General features: G+C 46.8%; 1 pseudogene; it reads right to left on the bottom strand.

Moving 5' to 3' along the window:
- Positions 1-7,075: 7,075 nt before the first annotated feature.
- LOC132807783 (zinc finger protein 850-like) overlaps positions 7,076-21,978 on the bottom strand; it is an 81,450-nt pseudogene continuing 66,547 nt past the window's right edge.

Consider the following 21,978-nt stretch of genomic DNA (forward strand, 5'->3'; position numbering starts at 1 on the left):
CCTGTCTGACAACTGGCAGTGACTGGTGTAGAAGGACACTGAGGCCCCTTTGTCCATCCACACATCATTCCTGATGAAGGGCTCGTGCCCGAAAAGTCAACTGTCCTGCTCCTCGGATGCTGCCCAACCTACCGTGCTCTTCCAGGACCACACCTTTTGACCCTGATCTCCAGCATCTGCAGTTCTCACATTCTCCACATCCAATTATATCTCCATTTAAACAATGCACTTCCTTTCTACCTTTTGTTCCACAGCAAAGGCTATAACTTCATATTGTGGTACTGCATTTGCCATGTGTTTGCCAGTTGTGGTCTTCTCTATATCGGGGAGAGCGACCGCAAACTTGGGGAATGGTTCACTGAGCATCATATCTGGGTCGACAGAGCCGACCAGAGTTCCCAGTCACCACCCATTTCAATTCCCCTTCCCACCCCCTTTCTGACATTACCATCTCTGGCCTCCTCTATTGCCACAACGAATCAAATTGGAGGGACAACACCTCATCTTAATTGGGAAGGAAGTAAGCAATAAATAATAGATCACTACTGAGTGCTCAGGAACAAAGGGACCTTACTGTCCAAGTTCAGAGATCCCCGAAGGTATCAGTACAGGTCAAACGGGGGATGAGGAAGGCATAGATTGGTACTTTGTCACTCAGAGGGTGGTGCGTGTGTGCAATGAGCTGCGAGAGGAAGTGGAGGCTGGCACAAATACAACTTTTAAAGGGCAGCTGGATGGGTATGTGAATAGGTAGGGTTTTAGAGGGATATGGCCAAGTGCTGGTAAATAGGATAGATTAATTTCGGATATCTAGTCAGCATGGATGAGATGGACTGTTTCTGTGCTTCCACAGAAGCACGGTGTTTCTGGCCATCCACTTCATTTTGAAATGTTTTCACTACCACTTGGAACACCCTGTTAGGGTTCAGAGTGTGCCAGGTCCTGACATCTCCTTCCTCACATCTCCTGTGTATTTTAAATCAATTATACCAGTTGTATGTTACTGGGTTAGTACTTTAAACACACAGACACATACAATATAAACCAGAATTTCTATTCGGTACGGAAAGTGATGACTTGTTTCAACTTTGCTGACAGGGTATCAGAAGGGGAGGATCTGCATACAGAAACCTTGGAAGAAATTCCATAACAAGATCTGACAGGGTCACTCAATATCATTGGGGGTTGAATTTGGAAAGAGAAATCCATTCGACCTGCTTCAAAAGGTACTGGACATCAGTGTGAGCAGAGAAGCACTCAGAAAGGAACCACCAGTGAACTGAGCTTTAACTGGTTACACAGAATGAGTGTATGTGTCCCAGTGAGCTGACTATGGGAAGGAGCTTTAACCAGTTACACAGACTGAGGGGGAACTGGGGCATTTATTTTACCCTGGAGCATCAGAACCTGAGGGGTGACCGTAGAGAGGTTTATAAAATCATGAGGGCATGGATAGGGCAAATAGCCTAGGTCTTTTTCCCAGGGTGGGGGAGTCGAAAACTAGAGGCATAGGTTTAAGGTGAGAAGGGAAAGATTTAAAAGGGGCCTAAGGGACAACTTTTCATGCAGAGGGTTGTACATGTATGGAATAAGCTGTCAAAGGAAGTGGTGGAGGCTTTTATAATTGCAACGTTTAAGAGGCATTTGGATGGGTATATGAATAGGAAGGGTTTGGAGGGATATGGGCTGGGTGCTGCCAGGGGGGATTAGATTGGGTTGGGATATCTGGTCGGCGGGTTGGACCGAAGGGTCTGTTTCCATGCTGTACATTTCTATGACTAGCACTGGCTGCGTGGCTCCTTCATCAGGTGATTGTGGAGAATAAAATCATAAGGCACAGAATGGATGGAAAAACATTACAGCGCACTGAAATGATATATCAAAAAACCCTGGATTGTTAAGTCTTTCATCTTTTAGTATGGGCTGCTCGTATCATTCATTTGTAAATCCCAGAATTTCCTCAAAGACATTTTCTTGAGATAACCCAAAGTTTAATAAGAAAAGGTGACACCTCAGCTCTGACAATGCATTAAAGGTGTGAAACCAGGGTCTGTCTGTATCACAATCTTGAGTCAGATTGGTTCTATTTCCAAAGTGGAATTTACAAAATGTTACCTGGATTGAACAACCTGTATATTGTGCATTTTTGAGAAAAATAGAATGTCTCTGCAAATACAAATTCACCCCCATGGATGCATATGCGTGTATGTGTCTGAACGAGACAGAAAAGTCTACTTCGTGCTATATATCCCAATGTCTACTTGATAACAGATGCTTTATTTCTGTTGGTGTAAATATTGTTGTAAATCATAGCTGGGTATGAATAGTTAGATGTTAGGGAGAGAGAATGCCTCAAGAGGGGCACTATAAGTATCCTGGGAGAGCCGTATTTCCAGTTTACTTCCTCATGAACAAACATTAAGCATGAGCATGAGCATTTATTTATTTCTAATTTTGTTCTTTTCTTTTGTTTGATTCCCAGCTAGGACTATACTCTGTGTCTGGATGGTTGACAGGCTGGGGGATTGTGGCTTGAGTCAAACATAACTGAATGTTTTATTGTTCCAGAAGGTGTGGGGGTGGGGGTCAAGGCCTCAGCAGAAATCTCGCAGAGCAGAGAACAGACCAATATCTTACTCTGTGGGAAACTGAAATCCAAGCTGATCATGGCTGATATATCCATTGTCCCAACTACCCTCAACTCCCTAACCATGAAAACCCATCCAATTGTGTCTTCAATATACTTAATGAAGATGCCTCTACTGCTTCCTTGGGCAGAGAATTCCATAGATTGATTACTCTCCAGGAAAAGCAATTCCTCCTCATCTGTCCTAAATGGCACCATGGCACAGTGAGCAGCACAGCTGCCTCACAGCGCCAGAGACCCGGGTTCAATTCCTGCCTCGGGCAACTGGGTGTGGGTTTCCTCCAGGTGCTCTGGTTTCCTCCCCAGTCCAAAGATGTGTAGGTTAGGTGAATTGGCCATGCTAAATTGCCTGTAGTGTCAGGTGAAGGGGTAAATGTGGGGGGGTGGGTTGCTCTTCAGAGGGTTGGTGAGGTCTTGTTGGGGTGAAGGGCCTAAGTAATCTAATATAATCTAAAATCTACTCCCTTCAACTGGAGGCCTGGTCTCATCCACCAGCAGATTTGACTGGATAGGGTAGGGCTTCATCCCCACAGTGCAATGAATTCCCACTTTCCACCAAACTCCCAGATGTATTCCCTCACTCCGTTGCTGTCTCAAATGAAAGACTTCATTGTAACTTATTTTGCTCCCAGTAAGGGCAAAACATCTTGGGAAGCTGCTCTGAAAGTCCAACCACACTTCTGCATTCACCAAACACAATTCCAGTATTACAGCACAGAAACAGACCCTCTGGCCCAACTCGTCCGTGCGGACCAGATATCCTAAACTAATCTTGTCTCATTTGCCCACATATGGTCCATATCCCTCTCAACACTTCCTATTCACATACCCATCAAGATGGGTTTTAAATGTTGTACTTGTTCCAGCCTCCACCACTTCCTCTGGCAGTTCCATAAATGCACCACCCTCTGTGTGAAAAGGTTGCCCCTCATGTCCCTTTCCCCACTCACCTAAAAGCAAGTACTTTAGTTCTGGACTCTCGTACCCTGGAGAAAAGACCTGGGGTATTGACTCTTCATGTCCCTTATAAACCTTTATAAGGTTAACCCTCAGCGTCCAATGTAGAGAAAGTGAGACCTGCAGCTGCTGGAATCAGAGTCTAAAAGTTTGGGGTTGGAAAAGCACAGCAGGACAGGCAGTATTTGAGGACCAGGAGAGTTGACATTTCAGGCCCGAGCCCTTCGTCAGGAATGATGTGTGGATGTACAAAGAGGCCTCAGCGTCCTTCTTCACCAGTCACTGCCAGTTGTCAGACAGGTGCAGCAAGCAATCAGCAAATCAACAAAATCACAAAATGAACTGGGATTAGAAGTGGGGATGTCTTCCTGCAGTTAGGGGGTTATTGAATATATTCAAGGCTGAGTTCCTCCGATTTTTGAACAAAGTATGAATATTTAATTGTGTGGTTGAGGTTTTTTTTGAGTGATCCGTGTGTTGGATGCAGGTACAGTAACCACGTTTAAAGTGGAAGGTAAGAAAATGGCTTTAAGACCACAACAGAACAGTTACGGTCAGACAGCACAGAAACGGACTCTTCAGCCCAACTATTCCACGCTGAGTATGTTCTCAAACTAAACTAGTGCCACTTGCCAGTGTTTGGCCCGTATCCCCCGCACCTTCCCTATTCATGTACTTCTCCAAATGTTGGTTAAACGTTGTATCTGTCCGTGCATCCACCACTTCCTCTGGACATTCATCCCATACATGAACCACTCTCTGTTTATAAAAACCTTGTCCCGAATCGGTCCACGCCGTGCATTCATTTGCAGCAACCGAAAGGAAAGGGAAGTGAAAGATTGAATCCAAGAATGAAATAAAAGGAAAAGGAGTTGAGAAGAGTGTGCCGTACTCACAGATGGGTGACGGAGTAAGGAGGTTACAGTCTGGAGCAAACTCAATCTTCATTCAGAGAGAGGAGCAGCAGCTTCCGAAGCTCGTGTTCCAACTTCTGCATTCAGACAATAGGAACGCTCTGATTGGCAGGAGGACTGGTATACTTCCGGTCCTCCAGGGCTTCTGATTGGTCCATCAAAAGAAAGCCGTGACGCGTGCTTTGCTAGGAGTATGCGCAGTTTCATCCTCGTAACGGCGAGCATGCGCAGTATGCTCTCTGGTGATGCTGCTGTTACTGACAGAATTGAAGTGTCCAAATGCCAAGAGAAGTAAAAAAAGGGGAGATGCACCCTTTCTTCCCCCCTGTGATATTTACCTTTCCTACACGCCCCATGGCTTTATCAATCGAAATAAGGTCACCCATCAACTCGTGGTCGTCGATAGGGCGACCAGAAGTGTACTCAGTACTCTACACGTGGTCTCACCAATATCCTGTACAACCTCAACGTGATGTCCCAACTCCTGCACTGAACGGTGTGAACAATGAAGGAAAGTGTGCTAAACGCCTCCTTCACCACTCTGTCTACCAATGATGCAACTTCCAAAGAACTATGTCCCCAATTTGGAGATGCCGGTGTTGGACTGGGGTGTACGAAGTTAAAATTCACACCACACCAGGTGATACTCCAACAGGCTCATTTGCAAACATAAGCTTTTGGAGCGCTGCTCCTTCATCAGGTAGTTGTGTCTTATGATCCTGTTCTACAAACATCCCATGAAGGAACAGCACTCTGAAAGCTCGTGCTTCCAAATAAACCAGTTGGACGATAACCTGGTGTTGAGAAATGTTTAACTTTATGTACCTGAACCCCTCCCCCACCGTGTCTCTGTTCTCCAACACAACGCAGGGCCCTACCTTAAACTGTACAAGTTCTGCCCTTCCTTGTTTTAGCAAAATGCTAACAACATTTTGCCTTCATCTGTCACGCTCTCTCGGACACTCACACACACCCTAACACTCACACAGTCTCCCAAGCTTATACTCCATCAAACACACGCTTCATTAGCATGCATGCACAAACTCGTATACGCGCACACTCTCGTGCACACACAGTCTCACATAAGTCTATGGGGTGAAATTGCATTTGCAGATATATTCAATTTTGTTCAAAAAGCACACAAACTGCATGTAATATTGTATAAAATTCCCACTTTAGTTAATAGAACCAATCTGATTCAAGATTGGGATACAGACTCGAACCTCACACCTTTTGTGCAGGATCTGAGCTGAGATGTCACCTATTTTTATAAAACCTTAAACCGTCTCGAAGGTGAATTCAAAGTAGTTCTGGGGTTTACATATTAACGAACTGAAACCTGCAACCCATGGTAAAAGATGGAAGACAATCTAGATTTATTCAATATCTTAGCAGTTGCATGACACCATCAGCTTTTGCTATAAATTCTGTGTCTTATGATTCTGCTCCACAGCTACCTGATGAAGGAGCAGCACTCCGAAAGCCAGTGCTTCCAAATAAACCAGAAGGAAGATAACCTGGTGTTGTGTGATTTTTAACTTTATCCACCCCAGTCCAACACCGGCACCTCCAGATCGTTTCCAATGGACACAGCCACCACTTCCCAGTGCTGCCAGGAAATTGTACAATGACAATGGGATGATGCAGTACCTGCACTCCTGAAAAATTCACAATTTCTAACAACACTGGCTACTCATTCACTGCTGCAACTGATACACAACATTGGAAACATAGTACAGGAGGCTGTCAGAAATGAGCACAACAGGTAAGGCAGCAATCTGAGGAGCAAAATCAACATTGCCCGAAAAATGTCGATTTTCCTGCTCCTTGGATGCTGCCTGACCTGCTGTGCATTGCCAGCACCACTCTAATCTTGACTCTGATCTCCAGCATCTGCAGTTCTCACTTTCACCTGTAAGAAATGAGCAGTTTTAAAACAAAAACCTGTTGCAATTCCAAGTTCTCAATGAGAGTCTGAGCTCGGTGTGAAGTTCAGGTAACCCAACTTTGTTACAGCTTCAGAATCTCCCAGCAGAAAGGCGTAGAAAAAGCAGCAATGTTTTAAAAACAGCTCACAGTCAAAATGCACACACTCTCTCCAACCCCTCACTTTCTTCATTATTGGTCACCACCAAGTTGTCCCTTTGGAATTGGATCCTTGGTACCCAGAGAAAGTATTGCCTCACTCAGCATTTTCAACCTGTATCCTGTATCCAAGTTAGTTGGATGGGGAGTGCAGAGTCGATCATACTGCTGTGGGTCTGGAGTCATGTGTAGGCCAGACCGGGTAAAGGATGCAGCTGGGACTACTGAGTGAATCCTCTCCCACAACGACAGTTTGTTTCCCTAAAAAAAGAACGGGGACTTCTTCCACCCCCACCCCACCGACAATGGTTTCACCGTTAGATTCTAAACTCCAGATTTCTGACCAAATTCTAATTCCACCATCTGTCGCAGTGGGAATCGAACCTGGGAGTCCCCTGAACCAGGCTGATACTCCAGTCGATAACGGCACTCAGCCATCATTCCTTCAATCCCCCTGTGATGGCACATGAACTCGCTGGTGCCTCCGCAGGTGGGAGGAGCCTGTGAAGCCCTTCCCGCACACATGGCAGGTGAAGGGCCTCTCCCCCGGGTGGACCTGCTGGTGCCTCAGCAGGTGGGAGGAAATGCTGAAGGCCTTCCCGCACACGTGGCATGGGAACGGCCTCTCCCCCGTGTGGACCCGCCGGTGGGTCAGCAGGTTGGTGGAATGGCTGAAGGCCTTCCCACACTCGGGGCAGCTGAAGGGCCTCTCCCCGGTGTGGACCTGCCAGTGGGTCAGCAAGTGAGAAGACTACCTGAAGGCCTTCCCACACTCTGTGCAAGGGAACAGCTTCTTCCCAGTGTGGACCTGCTGGTGGCTTAACAGGTTAGAAGAATTGGTGAAAGCCTTCCCGCACTCAGGGCAGCTGAAGGGCCTCTCCCCCGTGTGGACCTGCTGGTGCCTCAGCAAGGCGGAGGAATTGCTGAAGGCCCTCCCACACTCGGGACAGCTAAAGGGCTTCTCCCCCGTGTGGACCTGCTGGTGCCTCAGCAAGGCGGAGGAATTGCTGAAGGCCTTCCCACATTCAGGGCAGCTGACGGGCCTCTCCCCCGTGTGGACCCACTGGTGGGTCAGCAAGTGGGAGGAATTCCTGAAGGCCTTCCCACACTTGGGGCAGCGGAAGGGCCTCTCCCCGGTGTGGACCCGCCGGTGGGTCTGGAGTTTGGAGGCCTTGGTAAAGGCCTTCCCACAGACAGGGCAGGGAAATGGCCTCTCCCCAGTGTGGCTGTGCCGATGAGTCTCCAGGGCAGACGGGAAATGGAAGGTTTTTTTGCAGTCGCCACACTTCCACAGTTTCTCCACGGGGCGGGATTCCTCTGGTTTCTCCATGGCCGGAGCTTCAGCCACACACAAACGCAGGTAGAGACTCTCTCCACTGTGAATTCCTCTTTCCAGGCCAAAAAACTGCTTCAGGCTCCACACTCAGTGCACTGCAATGGTAGGGTCTCTCATCCAGTCCCACTGATGCTGAAAACGTACTGAAACAGGAACCAAAAAGCTTTGCTCCTTCTCACAGAATCATAGTTGCGGTCCTGATGGACTGAGTGACTTTCAAAGTGAGGACTGCAGACGCTGGAGAGTCAGATTTGAAATGTGCAGTGCTGGAAAAGCACAGCAGGTCAGGCAGCACCCGAGGAGCAGGAGAGTCAACATTTTGGGCAAACGGCCTTCATCTGTTGTTTTTGAAACTTCCGTCTTCAGATCTTCAAATACTCTGTAAAAAGGGATTACAAAAGGTCATCACTGTCAGTGCAGGGTAGAAATTCTGAATAAGGAATTCTACTTTCTGTGGAATATTCTTTTCTTTTGTTATTCCACAAAATGGAAAGCACCATCCCACCTCTCTCCCCCTCTGTCCTCACTCCACTTTAACTGAAGGTTGCTGATTCAGGATCTTAAAGGGGCAGAAATGCAACAACGTCAAGACTAACATCTCTCTGCATTTTGGATAACTCCACAACACTAGGATACAGTTGACAGTGAGCAGGTCTGATTCTGGGAAGCAAATATAAGTGTGTCAATTCATGGGGTAACCTGCAATGCAGCTATTTGTGGAACAAAATGGTTAACGACCCCCAGGAAGGTGGGAGCAAATTGAGACATCAAGGCACACTTCAGTGAAACTCTTCTGCTCCCAGTCAGGGCAAAACATCTTTGAAAGCTGCTCTGAAAGTCCAGTCTTCACAACCACACTTCTGCTTTTACCAAAGCCAACTAGAGTCATACAGCACGGAAACAAACCCTTTGGCCCAACTTGTCCAAGCTGACCAGATATCCTAAATTAATCTAGTCACATTTGCCATCACTTGGTCCCTCTATGGGCCGGGTGGTGGCAGCTGGGACTAAATTGGGTTGGCTATCTGTTCGGCAAGAATGAGTTGGACCAAAGGGCTTGTTTCCGTGCTGTACATCTCTATGACTCCAGTCGCATTTGCCATCACTTGGCCCCGATCCACTAAACCCTTTGTATTCATGCACCCATCCACATGCCTTTTAACTGTTGGAATTGTACCAGACCCCACCACCTCCTCTGGCAGCTCATTCCATAACTGCACCACCCTCTCCATCAAAAATGTTGCCCCCGAGATCTCTTTTACATCTCCCTCCCCACCACCCCCCGCCTCACCTGAAACCTATTACCCTCTCGTTCTGGACTCCCCCATCCGAAGGAAAAGACCTTGAGTATTGACCCTATCCATGCCCCTCAGGATTCTATAAAAAGTCTGGAATGTCACCCTTCAGACTCTGTGGAAAACAGTCCCACGCCATCCTTCCGTCCCTCCTCGCCCAGGTAATTAAGTTTGCAGAATCTGCTCCCTCCCTGGATTCACTCCAGCTGCTACAAGTGAACAGATTCCCCCCTCTTCCCTCTCTCTCCTTCCCAGGATGAACAGTTGTCCAGAGGGAGGGAGTTTCACTCTGAAACTGACAGGGCCACTTCCGCGCATTGTGACGCCATCAATTGTTCGGGGGTGGGGGAGGGGTAGGGGAGGCGGGGCAAGAGAAAGGGGCGGGACGAGATGCGGGGCTCGGCCGTCAGCAGGACTCCGCACTGCGCCTGCGCTGCCCTGCACAGTTTGCAGGAATTCCTTCCCTTCAGAGAATCCCCAGTGCAGAAGCAGGCCACTCGGCCCAACGAGTCCACACCCACCCTCCAAAGGATAACTCACCCTCAACCATTGCTCAATATTAATCCTCCTGACTAATACACCTAACCTGCACATCCCTGGGCACTATGGATAATTTAGCATAACAAATCCCCCAAAAATGGATAAAGTTAAAAATCACACAACACCAGGTTGGAGACCAACAGGTTTATTTGGAAGCACTAGCTTTTGGAGTGCTGCTCCTTCATTAGGAGAATAAGGTCATAAGACACAGAATTTATGGAAAAACATGACAGTGTCCTGCCACTGAAATGACATGTTGAGCAACCCATTTTCGAATGGGTTGCAGGCATCATTAACATGCAAATCCCAGAACTACCTGTAAGACACCTTCTCAACAAAACTTAAAGTTTTATAACAAAAAGTGATATTTCAGCCCAACTTTGCAATTATAATTCTGCAAACATACACAAACAAGTCCACGGGAGTGAATGTGTGTATGTGTGTGTGTGTGTGTGTGTGGAATGTGTGTGTGTGTGTGAGACAGAGAGTGTGTGGTGTGTGCATGCATGAAAGAGAGAAAATGTCAATTTCCATTCTGTATGTCTCTACCTATTTGAGAACAGATGCCTTACTTCTGTTGGTGTAAGTATTGTTGTAAATCATAGCTGGGTACTAATAGTTAGATATAAGGGGGCAGAGAATTCCTCAAGTAGGGCAGTATAAGAATCCTGGGAGAGCCCTATTTCTGGTTTACTTCCTAATGAACAAACATTAAACACAAGCACCTACCTATTTATTTCAAATTTGGTTTCATTTTTCATGTGTGATTCCCTGCTGTGACTACACTGCCTGGATGGTTGACAGGCTGGGAGATTGTGGGTTGGGGCTTGATTGGCTGAATGCTTTATTGTTCCAGAAGGTTAGAAGGGAACAGGGAGATCAACAGTGGACAGAGAAATCAGGACCTGAAATCCGAGGTGACACCAGACTACCCTGTGATCAGTGCTTTCAGTAGCAGTGCCAACCCTCCATCTTTACCTAGCTTCCCATTTGAGGACACCCTCAGTATTCAGGATCCAATCCTTGTCATTCTGAAGCCATGTCTCTGTAGGGAGTGTCAGATCACAATCATTCACTTCAATGTGTGTAGTTAATTCCTTCACTTTTGTCACAATGCAGCACACATTCAGACACACCATTTTTAATTTTAATTTTTGTGATGTTTAGAATCCAGTTTTGATTGCTGGTACATTTACTCCCCTTGTCCCTTTCTATCGTTCTCTGATGTTCATTTCCCACATCACTGCATTACTCACCGGCCTTGATTTGGATTGACCATAATGTCCATGGAAGTTAGGTGGGTTAGCCATGGGAAATGCAGGGTTATAGTTTCGGAGTAATAGAAGCAGGAATAGGCCATTTTGCCCGTCCAGCCTGCTTCACCATTCATTATGATCATGGCTGATCTATCCATTGTCTCAGCTCCTCCTCCCTGCATTGTCCCAACTACCCTTAGTTCCCCTACCATTGCAAAATGTGTGTCTTGAATATACTTTACAAAGCTGCCTCTACTGCTTCCTTGGGCAGAGAATTCCAAAGATTCACTACTCTCCAGGAAAAGCAGTTCCTCCTCATCTCTGTCCTAAATTTACTCCTCCTAATCTTGAGCCTGGTTTCATTCACCAGCAGAAAGGACTGGATAGGGTAAAGCTTCATCCCCACAGAGCAATGAATTCCCACTTTCCACCAAAACCTCGGATGTACTCACTCACTTAGTTGCTGTCTCACAAATGCAAGTTTTCATTGTAACTTCTGCTCCCATCAAGGACAAAACATCTTTGAAAGCTGCTCTGAAACTCCAGCCTTCACAATCACACTTCTGCTTTCACTGAAGAAGATTAGTCATACAGCACGGAAACAGACCCTTTGGTCCAACTTGTTCAGCCCAACAGATATCCTAAATTAATCTACTTCCAATTTGCCTGCATGTGGCTCATATCCCTCGAAATCCTTCCTTTTCATGTACCCGTCCAAATGCTTTTTAAAATTCCCTCTCACCTCAAACATATGCCTTCTAGTTTTGGACTCTGGGGAAAAGACCTCGGATATTCACCCTAGCCATGCCCTTTACGAATGTCTATAAGGTCACCCCTCAGCCTCCAATGCTCTAGGGAAAATATCCCCAGCCATTTCAGCCTCTCCCTATAGCTTGAACCCTCCAACTCTGACAGCAGCCTTATAAATCTTTTCCAACCCCTTTCAAAGTTTCACAGCATCTTTCCTATAACAGGGAGACCAGAAATGAATGCAGTCTTCCAAACATGGACTAACCAATGTCCTACACAGCCACAACATGACCTCCCAATTCATGTATTCTCTGCTCTGACCAATAAAGGAAAGCCTTCCAAATGCCTTCTTCACTATCCTGTCTACCGGTGACTCCACTTTCAAGGAACTATGAACCTGCACTCCAAGGTCACTTTGTTCTGCAATATCCCCCTTAACTGTGTCAGTCCTGCCTGGATTGCTTGACCAAAATGCAAACCACACACTTCTCTAAACTAAACTGCTATTCCTTGGCCCATCAGCCCACCTGATCAATTCTCATTCATAGTGAACTTTCTTTCCTCTCTTATTCCTTTTAAGTTGAAAATCTCCACCCCACACACTCTCCCTCCATTCTCAGTTTGCTGACCCTAATCCCTGCTGTAACTCATCCTGAAGGGTCTGCTTCATGCTGATTAACAGGCCCACACTCGGGGGGGGGACCTAATTGAAACAAGGAATACTGAACAGCCGGGACAGAGTGGAAGTTGGAAAGGTGTTTCCATTGGTTGGAGAGACTAGAACCAGTGGGCACAGCCTCAGAGTAAAGGGAAGACCTTTCAGAATGGAGGTAAGGAGAAACTTCTTCAGCCAGAGAGTGGTGAATATATGGAATTCACTGCCACAGAAGGCTGTGCAGGCCAGGCCACTGAGGATATTTAAGATTGAGATGGATACGTTCTTGAGTTTCATGGTGATGGAGGGTTACGGAGATGAAGTGGGAGAATGTGGCTGAGGAACCTATCAGCCATGATTGAATGGCAGAGCAAACCTCGAATGGTCCAATTTCTGCTCTGATGCCTTATGTTCTCTTGCTGTCCTGGACACACACACACAGCACATCAGAAGCAGGAGTAGGCTGTTTGGTCTTTCAAGCCTGCACCAACATTCAACAGATTGTTGGCAGATTCACAACCATCGAGGTGAATAGGTTGGGACTTGTTCACTGGATCACAGGAGGTTGAGAGGTGACCTGACAGAGGTTTACAAAATCACGAGGGGCATAGATGAGGTGACTGCTGGGTATCCTTTCCCTAAGGTGGGGGTTTCAAGATTAGGCAGCAAATTTGAAGGTGAGAGGAGAAAGATTTTAAAAAGGCGGGGGAGGGGGCACTTTTCTTTATACACAGAGTGGGATGAATGTGGAATGAATGTGGATGCAGGTTGAGTAACAACGTTTAAAAGACATTTGGATAAGTACATGAATAAGAAAGGTTCAGAGGAATATGGGACAAATGCAGGAAGGTGGGACTAGTTTAGTTTGTGAATATAGTCGGCATTAGACTAGTTTGACTAAAGGATCTGGTTCTGTTGGTGTCTGACTCTGTAACTGTTCTATACTGGTGTTAAATCATTTACTTGCCTTCCCCCAGAAACACCCACTTCTTTGGTGTTCAAAAATCAGATGAACTCAGCCTTGGATAATGTTCAATGACCCCCTAACGCAGGGAGACATCCCCACTTCTGAACTCAATTCCTCTTGCTAATGTATCCCTTGCCTTGCCTATTGCTTGCTGCATCTGTCAGGGAAAAGTGAGGAGTGCAGATGCTGGAAATCAGAGTCTAGATTAGAGTGGTGCTGGAAAAGCACAGCCGGCCAGGCAGCATCTGAGGAACAGGAAAATCGACATTTCAGGCAAAAGCTCTTCACCTGCACCTGTCTGACAACTGGCAGTGACTGGTGTAGAAGGACGCTGAAGCCTCTTTGCACATCCACATCTCATTCCTGATGAAATGCTCGGAACCGAAATGTTGACTCTCCTGGTCCTCGGATGCTGCCTGACCTACTGCCTTTCACCAGCACCGCACTTTGACTCTAATCTCCAGCATCTGCAGTTCTCACTTTCTCCACATCCCACTATATCACCATTTAAACAATACACTGCCTTTCTGCTTTTTTTTCACAGCAATGGCAATAACTTCACATTGAGATACTGCATTTGCCACGTGTTTGTAAATTGTGGTCTTCTCAACATCAGGAAGACCGAGTGTAAACTTGGGGAATAGCTGGCACGCGATGAGCATGCCCAGAGTTTTGTTGACACCAGTGGGCATGCGTACTGTGTTACTGACACCGGATAACATGCGCAGTATGCTCACTGGGCATGCAGGTGTTTGTGTCAGATTTTAAGAGTCCAAATGCCAAAAGGTAAAAAAGGGGTAGGGCCACAATTTGTTTTTTCGCTGTGGTTCGACACTTCATTACTTTTGCATTCTGTCTGGCTGCTCAACTTTTGTATGTCTTTTCCCCACGTTGGGGGGCGAGCCCAGAACTGGAGGGCATGGGTTTAGGGTGAGAGAGGAAAGGTTTCTGAGGGGTAACCATTTTGCGCAGACGATGGTGCGTGTCAGCCAGAGGAAGTGGTGGAGGCTAGTACAATAATAATATTTAGAATGCATCTGGATGGGGATATGAATAGGACATATTCAGAGGGATACTGAATACTGGCAAATGGGTCACTGGATTAATTCAGGATATCTGGTCGGCACAGGATATCTGGTCGGCATAGACCGAAGGGTATGTTTCTGTGCTCTGTGACTCTATTTCTAGATAGTTGGAACAACTTCACTCGGCCATTCACCCCTTACAATCAAGATCAGAGTGGTGCTGGAAATGCACAGCAGGTCAGGCAGCATCCAAGGGAGCAGGAAAACCGATGTTTCAGACAAAAGCCTTGAATGCTGCCTGACCTGCTGTGCTTTTCCAGCACCACTCTAATCTTCAGCATCTGCAGTCCTCACTTTCGCCCATTCACCCCTCCCAGCCTCTCCTGAGCTGTGGCCTGACTGCGCTTATTTCAGTGAAAGTTTCAGAAAGATTTCAGCAGCTCTTTGAAAAACTTGAATGTGCATTCTGACTTTAACGATGTTTCTGAAGATATCATTTTAGGTATTCTCAATTTTGAAGATCAGCCATTTCTCACCCCTCCCGGCTCCCAGGTAGAGTCATCATCATCCATTTTCTGTGTGTGTGTGTGTGTGTGTGTGTGTGTGTGTGTGTGTGTGTGTGTGTGTGTGTGTGTGTGTGTGTGTGTGTGTATCCTTTGAAGGGCTTGATCCAGCGGTCAAAGCTGGTTCGAGGCATGAGAAAGGACGAGTGTGGTGGGGGCTGGGGAGAAAAGAGACAGAATGGATGGGGCACAGAGAGAGAGAGAATAAGTGGGGTTGATAGCGAGATTGGGCAGGGGAGAGAGAATGGACGTGGCGGAGAAGTGGGTGATGGCACAGGGCAGGGTGACACTAGGCACACGGATACACAAGATGGTCACTGAGCCATCAGTTGGCCAACTTGACACACAAGATGGCCGCCGGATCACAATACTGAGAGAAACAGCAGAGCAGATACAGACACTGCCTGGGGGCCACCGGAATGCCAGCATAATGGACTCACAACCCAGGTGATTAGTTTAAGGCGGGTGAGGGAGAGAATACACATGAGTAATGAACACTGCCCGCCGAAGTGTCTGGGTCCAGCCAACACCTCTTATAGAAGTGCTAACAGCTTGATACAGACTCAATACCAAATGCTAATAGCCAGGGCTGCAGGAATCCTCCTTCTCAGGAAGAGCAATGAGCGCCCATTACTACAACAATGGATTTCCATGCAGACATTGAAATGGACAATATCTTCACTGAAACTGACAACGACTGAGCGGAAATTAACAAAGGCTGTGCCTGAACTGACAATGATTGTATCCACTATCAACGATTCTGCAAGGACTACCATAAACAAATCATGTTACAAAGACAATAATCTCATCCCTGACCGATTGTATCACAAGATGTATAAAAGTTTCTTGACGTGTGCTCGGGTCGAGAGAAGTCTCGCAGCTGACACTGTGCTGTTGGTGTCTTTCTCTCCCCGGAGCCCGGGATTTCCTTGTGCAATAAACTCTGTCATTGAACCGCAATTCTGACTCCGAGCCTAGTGTTTTTCCCCACAACAGGGGAGAGAGAATGGACGGGGGTGGGGGGAGGGAGAGAGACTGAGGAGAGAGAGAGACTGGGGGAAGAGAGGAGAGAATGGGGGAGGGGAGAGAGAATGGGGGAGGGAGAGAGAATGGGGAGGGAGAGAGACTGAGGAGAGAGAGAGACTGGGGGGAAGGGAGGAGAGAATGGGGGGAGGGAACAGAGAATCTTAAGTGTTAAGGTATACCTGGTATATAGAGAGATGGCTATGGTTGTTGGAGGTCAGTCATCTCAGTTCCAGGACGTCTCTGCAGGAATCCACAGGGTAGTGTCTTAGGCTCACCCATCTTCTTCAATGACCTTCCTCCATCATAAGGTCAGAGGTGGAGATATTCGCCAATAATTGCACAATGTTCAGCACGATTCACAACTCCTCACAAACTGAAGCAGTTCAGTTTGAAATGCAACAAGATCTTAACAATATCCAATGGGCTGATGAGTGACAAGTAACATGTATGCCACGCCAATGCCAAACAATGACTCATCCCCAAAAGAGATAATCTGACCACTGCCCCGTGATATTCAACAGTGTTACTGTCACTAAACACCCCACTATCAACATCCTTGGGGTTTACCATTGACCAGAAACTCAACTAGACTAATCACAGACATAATGTCAACAAGAGCAGGCAACAGGTCAGGAATATTGTGGCGAGTCACTCACCTTCTGACTCCCCAAACAAAACACTAGTCAGCAGTGTAATGGAATACTCTCCCACCAGCTTGGATGGGTGCAGCTTCAACAACATTCAAAAACCATGATACCATCCAGGTCAAGGTCGCCTGCTTGATTGGCACCATCCCCACATACATCCACTCCCTCTGCCCACTGTTAAGAAGCAGGAATGTGTGCGGTGTACAAGGTGTACCACGGAAATTCACCAAAGATCCTTAGAAAACACCTTCCAAACCAACAACCACTGCAACAAATAGATTAGATTAGATTACTTACAGTAGTGGAAACAGGCCCTTTGGCCCAACAAGTCCACACCAACCCGCCAAAGCGCAACCCACCCATACCCCTAACCTAACACTACGGGCAATTTAGCATGACCCGCATATCTTTGGACTGTGAGAGGAAAACCACGCAGACACGGGGAGAACGTGCAAACTCCACACAGTCAGTCGCCTGAGGCGGGAATTGAACCCGGGTCTCTGACGCTGTGAGGCAGCAGTGCTAACTGCTGAGCCACTGTGCCACCCACAAATACCTGTGAACACAACCTCTTGCAAGTACCCCTCCAATCCACTCACGATCTTGACTTGGAAGCATATTGCTGTTCCTTCAGTGTCCCTGAGTCTAAATCCTGGAATTCCCACCCAAAGGACATTGTGGGTCACTGTACCATTATGGATCACAGCAGTTGAAGAAGGTTCCTTCTCAAGGGGAACTAAATGCTGGCCAGCCAGCGATGCACATGTACTATGAGTAACTTTTAGTAAATGATTGAAACAGAGATTTGGAACCCGCAAACTAAACAAAAATCGAGGTTCAGGTGGAACAGGTATAGGGCATTGATTCTGTCCTGGTGTGAGGACAAATAAAGAGTGCTGCACTGACACCGAATTGGAAATAGTGTTTAGAGTTGAATGCTTGCAGTGTTTCACTCAGTGTATCAATCTAATATCGATTAAAGATTAGTTCCTGAAGTATATGTCACCAACATACGAAAAAGGACGGTTAAGAAGGCATATGGGACACTTGAGTTCATCTCTTTAATGGCTGATGTAGGACCCACAATCCCATGCGATCAGTAAACCGTTCTATTGGCCGTGAGCAGTGCTAATGGTGCGCATGTGTGAAATCGATTTGGGGCCCCGCCCCTCATCGCTCTGATGGACGGGGAGACGAACCTTTGGGAAACCCTGACGGACCGGAAGGAGCCTGGTCCTCCTGCCAATCAGAGCCCTCCTATTGTCTCAATGCGGAGGTTGGACCATGAGCTTCTGAAGCTGCTATTTCTGCTCCTGTCTCTGAATGAAGATTGAGCTTCACCCAGACTGTAAATTCCTTTCTCTGTCCAAGATCTGTGAGCACGGCACTCTCTTTTCTTGCCCCCTTTTCCATTTCTTTTTCCACTCTGTGGTTCAACTGTTGACTTGCAGCAACTGAAAGCAAAGGGAGTGAAACCGGGAGGAGACAGACTCTGGAAACATTGGTCTGAGTCTGTGTCTCAATTAGCAAAATAGACAGGCAGGAGGCTGGAAGAACACAGCAAGCCAGGCAGCATCAGGAGATGGAGAAGTCGACGTTTCGGCTGTAACCCTTCTTCAGGACTGGGAATGGATGTAGAGGGAGATGCAGATAAAGGGGGTGCAAGGGGCAGTGTGGTGAAGTGGGGATAGGTGAAGACAGGCTGAGGGTACGACCTGGTTGGTCAAGGGGAGGAAGGAAACTGGTTGGTGGCAGGGAGGATTGGAAATGAGGGGTCGGGGCTTTGAAGGTAGTTGGGGATGGGAAGTGAGGTTATTTGAAATTGGAGAATGTTGAGTCCTTCGAGCTGTAGGTTGCACAGGCGGGAGATGAGGTGTTGTTCCTCCAAGTTGTGGCTTGGTGTGGTGTGGCAACGCTGGAGTCCAAAGATGGTCATGTCAGGAATGGAGTGGGAAGGGGAATTAAAATGGATGGTGATTGGGAGGTCCGGTTGGCCTCTGTGGACCCAGCTGCGATGCTCGGTGAACCGTTCCCCAAGTTTACGCTCTGTCTCCCCGATGTAGAGAAGACCACCATTGGCAAACACATGGCAAATGCAGTACCACAATGTGAAGTTAGAGCCTTTCTGTGGAAATAAAAGCAGAAAGGAAGTGTATTGTTTAATTGGTGATGGACTGGGATGTGGAGAAAGTGAGAACTGCAGATGGTGGAGACCAGAGTCAAAGTGTGATACTGGAAAAGCACAGTAGGTCAGGTAGCATCCAAGGAGCAGCACAGTCGACATTTCGGGCACGAGCCCTTTATTAGGAATGATGTGTGGACATACCAAGGGGCCTCAGCGTCCTCCTACACCAGTCACTGCCAGTTGTCAGACAGATGCAGCAAGCAATCAGCAAGGCAAGTGTTATATTAGCAAAAGTCTCTCTGTACTTAGGGGATCATTGAATATATTCAAGGCTGAGCTCATCTGATTTTAGAACAACAAAGAAGTGGATGTTTATGGAGGAAGGCAAGAAAATGATTTTAAGACCAGTACAGAACAGTTACAGGGTCATACAGCACAGAAACAGACCCTTCAGCCCAACTAGTCCATGCTGACTATATTCACAAACTAAACTAGTCCCACCTAGATTGGCCCATATCCCTCTGAACCTTTCCTATTCATGTACTTATCCAAATGTCTTTTAAATATTGTTACTGTACCTGCATCCACCACTTCCTTTGGACATTTACTCCACACACAAACTACTCTCTGTGTTGAAAAAAAGGTGCCCCTCCTGCCTTTTTGAAATCTTTCTCCTCTCGCCTTCAAATTTGCTGCCTAATCTTGAACCACCCACCCTAGGGAAACAATACCTGGCGGTCACTTCATCTGTCCCCCTCATGATTATATAAACCTCTGTATGGTCACCTTTCAACCTCCTGTGGTCCATTGAACAAGTCCCAACCTATTCATCTAGATGTCGGCAGAATCACAACCAATCCGTTGAATGTTGGTGCAGATTTGTAAGACCAGATGGCCTACTCCTGCTTCCAATTCTCTCTCACTGTCCAGGACAGCAAGAGAACATAAGACATCGGAGCAGAATTTTGGCCATTCAGCCCATCAGGTCTGCTCCATCATTCAATCATGACTGATAAGTTTCTCAATCACATTCTCCTACTTTGTCTCCGTAACCCTCCATTGCCTTGATACTCAAGAACGTCTCTATCTCAGACTTAAATATTCTCCGTGACCTGGCCTCCACAGCCTTCTGTGACAGTGAATGCCATAGATTCACCACTCTCTGGCTGAAGAAGTTTCTCCTTACCTCCATTCCAATGGAAACATCTTCCCAACTTCCACTCTTTCCAGGGTGTTCAAGATTCTGTGTTTCAATTAGACCCTCCCCCCCTCCTCCTCCTCCTCCTCCCCGCCCCCCCCCTCCCGAGTGTGGACCTGTTAATCAGCATGAAGCAGACCCTTCAGGATGAGGTACAGCAGGGATTAGGGTCAGCAAAGTGAGAATGGGCAGTGTGTGTGGGATGGAGATTTTCAGCTTCTGGGGAATAAGAGAGGAAAGCGAGTTCACTATAAATTAGAATTGACCGGATGGGCTGATGGGCCAAGGAGTGACAGATGGAGTTGAATTTGGAGAAATGTCAGGTTTGCATTTTGGTCAAGCAATCCAGGCAGGACTGACACCGTTAAGGGGAGTGTTGCAGAACAAAGAGGGCAGGTTCATAGTTCCTTGAGAGTGGAGTCACAGGTAAACAGGATAATGAAGAAGGCATTTGGGATGCTTTCTTTTATTGGTCAAAGCATTGAGTAGATGAGTTGGGAGATCATGTTGCAGCTGCACAGGTCATTATTTGGACCAACTTTGGAATACTGCATTCAGTTCTGGTCTCCCTGCTACAGGAAATGTGTTCTGCAACTTTGAAAGGGATTGGTAAAGATTTGCGAAGCTGTTGCCAGAGTAAGAGGGTTTGAGCTACAGGGAGAGTCTGAATAGACCAGGATATATTCTTGGCACATCGGAGGCTGAGTGGTGACCTAACAGGTTTATAAGGGGCATGCATAGGGTGAACACCCAAGGTCTTTTCCCCAGGGTATGGGAGTCAAGAACTAAGAGTGGCATAGGTTTAAGGTGAATGGGGAAAGGGAAGTGAGGGGCAACTTCTTCACACAGAGAGGGTGGTGAATGTATGGAGCAAGCTGCCAGAGGAAGTGGTGGAGGCTGGTGCAATGACAACATTTACAAGGCACCTGGCTGGGTCCATGAATAGGAAGGGTTAAGAGGGATGTTGGCCAAATGCTGGCAAATGGGATGCGATTAACTTAGGATATCTGGTCAGCATAGACGAGTTGGGATGACTGGTCTGTTTCTGTGCTATATGAGTCTAATCGTCTTCGGTGAAAGCAGAAATGTGGATGTGAAGACTGGACTTGCAGAGTAGCTTTCAAGGATATTTTGCCCTTCATGGGGTCAGAAGAAGTTAAAATGAAATCTTTCATTTGTGAGCCAGCAACTGAGTGAGTGAGGACATCTGGGATTTTGTTGGAAAGTGGGAATTGATTGCACTGTGGAGATGAAGCCCTACCCTATCGAGTCATTTCTGCTGGTGGGTGAAACTAGGCCTCAAGGTTAGAGGGAGTGGATTTCAGACAGAGATGAGGACAAATTGCTTATCCTGGAGAGTAGTGAATCTATGGAATTCTCTGGTCAAGGAAGCAGTAGAGACAACTTCATTAAATATATTGAAGACACAGTTGGATGGATTTTTGCATGGTACGGGAATTAAGGGTAGTTAGGATAATGCAGGGAGGAGGAGCTAAGACGATGGATAGATCAGCCATGATCTTAATGAATGGCGGAGCAGGCTGGATGGGCCAAATGGCCTACTCCTGCTTCTATTACTATGAAACTATAACCCTGCCTTTCCCATAGCTAACCCACCTAACCTGCACGTCCCTGGATATTCTGGGCAATTTAGCATGGCCAATCCAAATCAGGCCTGGTGAGAAGTATAGTGATGTGGAAAGTGAACATCAGAGAGTGATAGAAAAGGACAAGGAGAGTAAATGTATCAGCAATCAAAACTGGACTTTAAAGATCACAAAAATTGAAACAAAAAATGGTGTCTCAATGTTTGCTGTATTGTAACAAAAGTGAACGAATTGACTGCACACATTGAAGTGAATAATTATGATCTGAGACTCCTTACAGAGACACGGCTTTAGGATGATAGGGATTGGATCCTCAATAGCGAGGGGGTAATCAAATGGGAAGCGAGGTAAAGGTAGAGGGTTGGCACTGCTAATCAAAGCACTG

The sequence above is a fragment of the Hemiscyllium ocellatum genome (assembly GCF_020745735.1).
Source record: "Hemiscyllium ocellatum isolate sHemOce1 chromosome 27 unlocalized genomic scaffold, sHemOce1.pat.X.cur. SUPER_27_unloc_24, whole genome shotgun sequence".
NCBI classification, from domain to species: domain Eukaryota; kingdom Metazoa; phylum Chordata; class Chondrichthyes; order Orectolobiformes; family Hemiscylliidae; genus Hemiscyllium; species Hemiscyllium ocellatum.